Here is a 10,035-nt window from a genome sequence, read left to right as displayed (position 1 = left end):
AGCTAAAAATCATACATCAATTAAGTATGAAAACATTAGAGTTAAACAATAGAGCGGGAAAGGGTTAAATAACTGTAAGTTCCCACCCCTTGGACTCCTTGTCTGCTTTCAATTGTGCCTTTGGATATCAGCCAATAGCATCGTAAATATTAACACAGCCAAGTCGATAAAAAACATAAAGCAATTTGCTAGCAGACAAAAAAGGTTCCTATTAAATCTTTCGTACTTTCCAATTATGTTCATAGTTACACAAATCTTCAAAAAAAATCTGGAAAATAGATTAAATAGTCACAACATAGAGACATTGAGATACACAAATGTATACGAAAAAATTTATTACTTATGTATAAAACAACAATATAAATGTAAAGAAATGCTTTTATTTTGAACTAAAGTTGAAGCTGTGAAACTTACTTTTACTTTAAAGAAAAATCATCAGAAATTATTCCTTAAATAAACAAAGCTTTTCAAGGAAAAAAGTCTCTAAGGCTAGATACAGTTAAATTAGAAGAGCCCTGTGGAAAGAAAAAAAAGCTAACTTAATTTTGTAAAGTCTTAAAGAAACTGAAAATATAGATCTTTAATTTATGTATTTAACCAATTGGAACACAGTGCTGGAACAATCCAAATACATTATTGGTTAGAAATTGCACATAGTTTAGTAAAAAATCTTAGAGTGTCAAATAGTAAATGTATTTTTTGTTTCTACATAGTAAAACTTGGTTTAAGTCTACCAACTGATACAGGTCTCAATTATGAATATAATGCTGAGTTGTTGATAACATGTCAATTTCATAAATTATTTATATTCATCTACTTCTTGCATGTCATTCATCATAAGCACAATGTCAGATAATTAAGGCAAAGTGTGTCAATACAAGTAATATATAAAGTAGCCGCATTTAGCCATTTTATATTTCAAATGTTAATGGATAGGATGATGAAATTTAAATTTTTGTGGTCGTCTGATTTTAAATTTTTGTGGTCGTCTGATTTTATATTATTGTTTCATTGTCATTTCTCAGGGATTCAAGGATAGGCTATTAGTGTATCCATTAAGTGCAGTCAATATTCTCTAAAATGGCTATAACATTTGGAATGATAGTGGAGCTATTACCTTTTATGATACAAATAAGGATTTTAATTGCCAATTATCTGAAAAAGTTATATTCTTGATCTGAAATTTTGTTGAAATTTTATAACTCTGCCAACCCTAAATCTTCATGCAGTTTTTAATATCTTTATTATGATTCAATCCATGCTTACAACGATTGCTTTAGTCGTTTTCCAGGTCCCATAACTGTGCTGCTAGACCTTTATTTTTTTTAAATCGGTTCACAAATAAGGATTTTAGAAGCTATAATATTAGAATATTAGTTGTTTGATCCTTATCCTATTGGGGAGTCTGATGGAGGTCAGGAACAAAGCCTAAAACCAACCCTAAGACATTTATAAACCTTCCCTTAAAAGTGTAACCAAATTGGAACAGTATTTAACATACCATTCATTTTGCAGTTATTTTGTTTTTACATATGTTACATAGAAATGAAGTATAATTAGAAAAAAAGAATATATTATTCTTTTCTCTTATATCAAATCTGTTTAATATTCATGACAATATTTCCAGTAATATGATATTATTTACATTTACATATTTTCATAAATAATATTGGATTGTTGTATTTTCTTTGTTGTGCTTTTCCTTTAATTCTTTTGTCATCTTAGGTGTACACTTTTTCTAAGAAAAAAGAAGATAATTTTCTTGTTTATCAACAGATATTTAAAATTTACATAAGTAAATATCCAAATAGGCTGTATATCATTTTCCGTTTTCCAAAAATTGTACATCTTTTTTCTACATAAGGAAATAGTTGTCCATTTGTTTTTCCTTAAATGTTGTTTGCTTGTTATTTCTGCTTTACTTTTGAACTTTTGGTATTCGTTAAAATTGTACCTTTTTAAAAAATCTCTACAGTTGTATTAAACAAATAAAATAAAATTTGGATACAATTAATATTGTAAATAACAAAGTAATTCAACTGTTCTAACTTTGCTGTCCTGGTGTCCATATGTCAACAGGATTACATAAATAAACTTTTACAAAACTTTATTAATATAAATCAGTGAGGCATTTGAATAGTCTGATCATAACTAGGAATTTTACAAGCAGCAACTGTGGCTGTATTTCCAGTTTGGACAATCATCAGATGAAAAGGCAACAAACCACAGGGGTGAATCAGCTTACAGTGCCTAATAAAAAATGACGTTAATTAAAAATGAAAATGACAAATAATAGGCCAGTATATATTTTACCATTGGTCAATTAAAATGTATACTGGCCTATCATTGGTCATTTGTATTGTACAACGTCATTTTTTATTTGGATTTAAAGCAATTCTATTCTAAATAATCTTTAGCTAAATCTGAATAAACCTGAAAATTATTCTCAACATTTAATACAGAGCATAGTTCAAAACTATAATTATTTTGCATTAATAATTAGAATAAGACATACTAACAAATCCTATTTTGATTTTAATATTACTACAATGGAAAATATTTACAATTTACTGTGATTTTTATTCTGAAAATATTTTCTAATATCATTTGAATACTAATTATTGAGAACAAAATTACAAACATAAATACTAAAATATCCTGATACTATATATCAGAAAGATTCATATTGGATAAAACCGGTTTTAGGCTATTTAATAGGAGAGATAGTGTACAGTACACAACCACTGAAGACATGTGAACCTCTGAAAAATGTATGAGGGTGTAGGTTTAGCTACATTACACACATCTTTAGTCGAAGCCCCTAGAGTACCAATAATACAGAAAAAAGTATTCTGCGTAACAAGTTATATAGATGTAAAATCAGGCTAGTACTATCAATCCAAATCATATTTTTGAATTTAAATCTAAAAATCTTTTAAAAAATATGTGCAATTTGTTTCTTTGTACACATGGGAGAACAAGATAATTGTTGAGTTTAATTAGAAAATAAAATAATAATTTTGTCCTAACAAAACCCTCAGTGAACTTAATAATATGTTTCATTGTGACTCACGGAGTGACAGTCAGAGATAGCATTACAGAAATTTCCAACTTATAGAGTAGCTATGCATTGATTTTACTCTTTCAAATAAACAAATGCTTACCTAAATTCCACACTATAAAAGTTATCTTTTACAGAACAATATTACTTTTTTTACAAATCATATTCTTTGACTGTGTTATTTTATCGTGTCTAACCCTACTCTTGCAAAATTATTTGAATTTTTCAGAAATTCATTGTAAATGTATATAGAATTCAAATTTACAAATGGAGAAAGAAAGTAGGACAATATCCTAAATAGCAGCAAGGATGACCATTTTCATACTGTGAAAATGTCATTGAAACTGTGTTTATGTCTATGGTCAAGGTAAAATTTTGACAAAAACATACCCAATTATTGTAAAAAACACTGAGACTATACTTTTGCTAGTCGTAAAATTTTCAGTGCTTACGTGTTTATGTCTGTGGTCAAGGTAAAATTTTGCCAGTGAGTGAAAAGTATTACCAGTTATACCACTAATAATTACATTAACAAAAAAACACCCAATTATTGTCAAAAACACTGAGACTATACTTTTGCTAGTCGTATACCTATTACAGATGGATAAACCTTTGTAATTGGGTTGCTGCCACTTCTACAACTATGTCTTTGACTAAAAGGTGTTGAGTTTTAGTCAATTTGCTTTTTGTTGACAAAGACCAAATTGCTGCAAAATTGTGTCAAAAATCATCCATGTGACGTCATAAAAATGAGAGATTATCCATTTCTTTTTTAGGGGTTTTCTTTCACACTTCTCCTTTCATCTCCCTCATTTTTATGACGTCACATGGAACATTTTTTACACAATTTTGCAGCAATTTGGTCTTAGTCTTTATGTTATGCTGCAATTAGCATATTCAGCTAAAGATCATGATATCGTACCTTCAACTTTTTTGTATACACAAAATTTAAATAATGAGAAAAAATATGAATCGTAGCATATTTAGGACAACTATTTCTCTCCAGCTATTCTATACTTACAATATGAATACTTTGCACTTTACATAGATAACACCGGAAATTAATTTAATTCGTGTAGAGAATATTAAAGTTGGAATAAGAATGATGGGTTTACCTAATTTGACACATATTGCTTCTGCACAGTTTAAACAGATTTTATATTTTGAAACTATTATGTTACTTACAACCTTATGTTACGTTTTTTGGATACATGAAAATTTCAGAAGTTGTAATTACTCTGTAACTTACTCAGTTTTTAGTTTCTTCTTAGCGAAGGGTAAGAAAATTAGTTTTGGCAGCGGTTTACCTCAAAGTACATTGTCAATCACAGAACAACGTTAAAATCTAAAATACCTTAAATATAAGAAAGTGGGGGAGGGGGGGGTTGTTCTGGCTTAATATGTTACCATGGATTGGTTAGGTAATATTGGGTACAGGGTATCCCTGCAGGTTCGGGGCACACTTATCCATCTTTTATGAGGTCTAATTTTAATGAAAAACTAATTATTTTGCCTTAATCTGAAAATTAATAAACTCTACTAAGTTTTTAGTTAAGAAATAATAATAGAATATCATACTTTTATTAAGTGCTATGCTGAATTCAAAGTTACATGAAAAAAAATCAAATCCAGCTAAATAATAATATTTATTTTTTACGTTCAATTGTTAAAACTTTTCCCAATGTATGTTTTTTTTGGAAAAACTATTTCAATACAAATTTAAATTAAATTGTCGTTTATGTCAGGAAATTTAGATGTTTTATGTAAATATTGAATTTATTTGACAATGAAACCCACAAAACTAAAATATAGTCTTGTTAAATTTCTTGTGTTAATGTTTGCTTGTCCAACTGAATAATTTGTTGAGCTTCGCTTTTATTGATGTTGTCATCCTTTAGTATTTATTTATTTTTTGTTTTTATCAGGAATCTACAGGGATAAGACAATGGACAATAAAACAAAATTATAAACTACTTTAATTTAAAATTATTGGTTAAAAGTTTGTACACTATTAGTCTGGAACTAATAATTAAAAGAACCCAAAGTTTTTCAGCCAACGAATAATAGTAATAAAATTTTGGGTACTAGTGTGATTAATAATGTTCCCTTCCTCCCTGGTGTTTTATATAGGTATTACTGTTGACATATTCTTTTCATAAAAATAAATTGAGTTCTGCACTGCTGTGACTGTTGATGACAGTTAGGACTCAAGGATAAAGGGTAGGCAAATTGAAGTGTTTGATATTAAACCCGACACAAAAAACGACCTCAGTTATACCATCTGCTGCTATGTCAGGCACATAAAACAGTGCGAAAAATATAAAGAAAAAAATATTGCATTAACTACTAAAAAGAAAATTATCAAACAAATTATAAATGATATTGTTCATTATTAAGGACAATGTTGGAGGCAAAATAGTTGTCAAATTAACAAAGCTTGGGGCTTTTATATATTATTTATCTCTTTTGCCTGTAAATTATTTTCACATTTCAATTTAATGCAAAAACTTGTATGAATGATAACTTACTTATTTAACAAATAATTTCATCATATTTTACTTTGAAAACAACATTGTAAACATATCAGTACAAAAAAATATTCTAAATAATAGTTTTTTTACATCATCGTTTTATAGACAGTTTAACGCAGTAAAATAAGAAATTATAAGGTCAATTCATTTTAGTGGCCCGAGGTTCCTTGTCCCAAACGGTTTAGCGGTTACTGAGATTATGAGCTTCAAACGGACCAACCGACAAAAGTCGATATGCTTTTAATTATAAATTTTTATTAACGTAAGTTCGAAGAAACATATAGTTAGGCATCCGCTGTATTAGAACCGGTTTATTAATTTTACAAATAATGAGTTCAGTCATAATTTCATTAAAAGAATTACGCAATTTCCAGGTAAAGATCATGAAACTATCTCCTTTGACGACAAAACAGTTTAAAAAAAGAAAGTTAACATAAATATTCAAATTAATGCTTTTCAATTGAAAGTAAACAATTATATTTTTGAAAATAATACAATAAAGAGAACGTTTATTTCTTGGGTGCTTACTCTCAAATTGACTGTTGAGCACTGTGCGGATAATTAGATCTCATAAAATTTTTTTGTTAAACAAGTAGAATAATAAACATGTTTAAAATGGACGTACGGTCATTCTGGTAATGATTATAGAGTTGCTACGCTTTCTAAATCGTACCTAACTACTTCAAAATCATCATACAAAGTTTGAAATCGATAGGACAATTCTAACATGTCTAAATTAAAGAAAAAAGCTATCCGCAACGGACGGACCTACCCTAATTATAGAAAAGCTTCGCTTTTAAAAATATATACCTAATAATCTTCAGTTAAACTTTTTATCCTAACAGAAGAATCTTGTTTTTCCAATAATTGGTTTAAAGAACAGGAAATACAATATGTTCTCTTGTGTAGCTAAGCTACTTTACAACTAACTGTGTCTGTCTGTCTGCAGTATAGCTAGATATATTTGCTCAGCTTCTATTTTATATAGACGATTGATTTTTTGGCACAATTTTTTATATTACTATTTTAGCTACTTTACTTTCCTTTGTAAGTCCATAACGCATAAAAGAGTTTGTAATCTAATGTAGAAAATAGAATGTCTGAGCACATACATTAAATGCTTTTATTTCTGTGCTTCGTGACTTATGCTTCTTGTTCTTGTCGTTCTAGTTTCTTTATATTATTTTTTTATAATCAACTTTTTTCACTCTCTTTAATGATAATCCTTTCATTATCAACAAAGAAATCAATAAATATACAATCGTAATTGTTATTCTTAATAGTTAGAGACAATACAGTTTTTTTAAATGCCAAATAATATAATATTTAAATTATTTCCTATCAAATGTGCGAATTATGTCAAACTTACACTAAATATCTTTTATATGACACATATTGAAATACTAAAAGATTTTTTAAAAATCTATATTATATCTATATTTTTAAAACAAATATTACTTCAACTATAAAACATAGGTACATTCAAATCACTGGACATCTGTTTTTGTATTTGAGATACCCTAAAACTGGTCGCTCAATCAAAAGTTTTATTGTCTGAAGATAATTACTTTCCATAGGATTTTCTTAATTTATGTAATTATGGATACATTATTTTCTTCAGTTGACATATGCCTGTTCCCAAAACTATTAGCATAGTGGAATAATATAAATTTTCCTTGTATATATATTTCAGTAATAGAGATAATCTAGAGTCATATTCTCCAAATCAGCCAATAGGGTAACAGTGGAGGAATAATCCAGCCATGTTATTGGTTGAAATATTACACAGATTTGGGCATATTTTTTCATTCGCATTATGAGTCAGCTAAAACGTGTTGCATATCTACTAATGTAAAGCTTTTCTTGGGTAAACTATTTCGTGTAAAAACTTTGATGAAACATTGCATTGGGTCAGATGGCCCATCTATTTATACTATGTCTATTATTTCAGTTGAAAAACAACATTAAAATTGAATACCTTTTCTCAGGAAACTGAAATTGTTTTTCTTTCTATGCATTAGATAAGCATACGTTTTAGATTTACATTTAACAAATGGTAAATCTTTAAATATTTTTTTTATAGATTTAATTGCACATACTTAACCCTGTTTTTAGAAAGGCCCCTGAAGTTTTTTTTCAACACCAACCCCCATCTTTCCCTCTCGCTATCTCGGAAATCATTTGATAACTTATAAGTTTCTCCTGTACTCCGTTTTTTTCTGTTAAAACCGGCGACAACGGTATAAAAGATGAAAAGGTTAAAAAGGTGCTTAATTTGATATTGTTTCCTTGAATTTTCTCAATTATCTGGCTTTAAAGCAGTTTTTGGTATACTTGTCTATTTCAATACAAAAATTAGCAATTTGTCAATATATCGGAAATCGGCGGGAAAAAATGCTGTTTTTCAAAATGTTCTTAGCCTAACAGAAAAAGACAAGTAGAAGATATTTGACATATAAAATGAATGTTTTGAAATCTCTTTCTGAGGTCAAAAAGCAGCGTTAGTATGCGCATTGTTTGGAGCAAAAAAAGCATAAATAATAAGCTTCGTTAACTTTTAAAATTATCCCAAATCTCACCAAATTTGGTTATTAAAATTTGTGCCAATTGCAAATTTTGAAACTACATCCAATAAATTTAAAAATAAAAGGCTGTTCAGCACTGTTTTACAGCCTAAGTTTAAAAAAATTTAAGTCAAATTACTATTTATTTTCTTGTCCAAACGCTCACAAAAACTTATTGTATTATTTCCGCTTCATTCTTTTAAAAGAAAAAGTTTAATTCCAACAAGTTTGCCAATTCTCCGCAAAATATTTCAATAAAAAAGTTTTCAGTATTTGTCAATAATCTGTTATTAAATTTTTATCTATTTCATTTTTGTTGGAATCGATACATGTGCGTGCACTTTTAACACATGCGTGTTCTATATAGCTTAGATTGATTTTTTTCGATGGATCTTATAGGATTAACCAATGGGCTATAAGGTAATGTATAGTCACAAGGATATGAAATAATTGACCACTTCTGTAGAGTACAATTATTTGATTGAAAAGTATGAACCAACCAATCAATATTTAATGAAAACATCCAAATCTTAAGCCACCAACTTATGCCACCATTATATGGCTATTGCCCCCCCCCCCTCCCTCCATCTTCCCTTTCCTGGATGTAACACACACACTCTACTTTTCTACATCACAAAATTTTTAACTTTTATTTTTCTTGAAGTTTTAGAAAGGTATTTAATATTTAGAGAAATTGTTGTGTTTACATCATGTACTACAAAACCTATGTAATTCCTTGTTTGTAAAAGAGTTTTAGAATTCTAAAATCGTTTGTAGTGGCCTCTAGGGACATTTGAGGTGTAGGGGGAGTTAAATTCGACCAACCCATTTTTATTTTTGTTTAAAAAAGTTAAAACCTCCTCCAAACAAATAGTTATAAACCTTACCAGGACCTATAAGAAGCAACATTGAAATGGACAACCTTATCGGTTCAGCGGTTAGCGAGATCCTTACTTTTATATAAAGATTGACCCTCCTTTCATTTGGGTTTTTAAATCAAATCACATGCCAAAAATTTATAAATATTCTTTAAATGCGCTTATTTTATACATTATACAGTGCAATTTGTAAAATCAGCAATAAAACGATTATAATTTGCCTAAATTAAATTTCAAAGCTATTGATTTAGTTACATTGAGTGGAGACTTTATAAATTGTTTCTAAACATTTCTCGCTACTTGTCAAGATAAAGAACGAATAAATGTCCAAATAAAGGGAAAAATTTAAATAGAAATAAGCAAGAACAATCATGTCCAGTAATATCTCAACTGATCTGTAACTAGAGTAGGATTGTCAAATAACCAACTGTTGAAAAAAATCTTAAGAATTGTCAAATAACCAACTGTTGAAAAAAATCTTTAGAATTGTCAAATAACCAACTGTTAAAAAAAATTCTTTTATTTTTTACATATTTGTGTGTGTATAACCATTGTTTCTTGATTTTTAGGTGCACTTGACCCTTTAATTTTAGTTTCAGCTTAAAACAAAAAAATTCTTGGGACGATTTCTCTTGGGAGGACAAAGGTACCCAGAGGTTGACTTATTTTTTTTTTGAAAAGCTTCACTTTTATTTGATAAAATTTTCTTTTCGAAGATGATTAAAGTCCTTCAACAGATAATGACGTCATTCGATAGAATAGCCAATGAGAGGCCAGTATACACTGTAATTGACCAATGGTAAAATTTGTGCTAGCCTCTCATTGGTTATTTTATCGTATGACGTCATAATCGGTTGAGGGACTTTAATCATCTTCCGTCTTTTCCTATATATTTTTCCCTGGGATATCAAGTAGAAACTTTACTGATAACGTCAATTTCATTTTCATGTCACAGGTAACACAATTTAATACATAGATTGGTTCTACTTGGATAAGTCGTG

This window comes from Acartia tonsa, chromosome 12 (assembly GCF_053477335.1).
Source record: "Acartia tonsa isolate MP-2025a chromosome 12, ASM5347733v1, whole genome shotgun sequence".
Lineage (NCBI taxonomy): Eukaryota > Metazoa > Arthropoda > Copepoda > Calanoida > Acartiidae > Acartia > Acartia tonsa.
Note: the sequence above shows the minus strand (reverse complement) of the source record.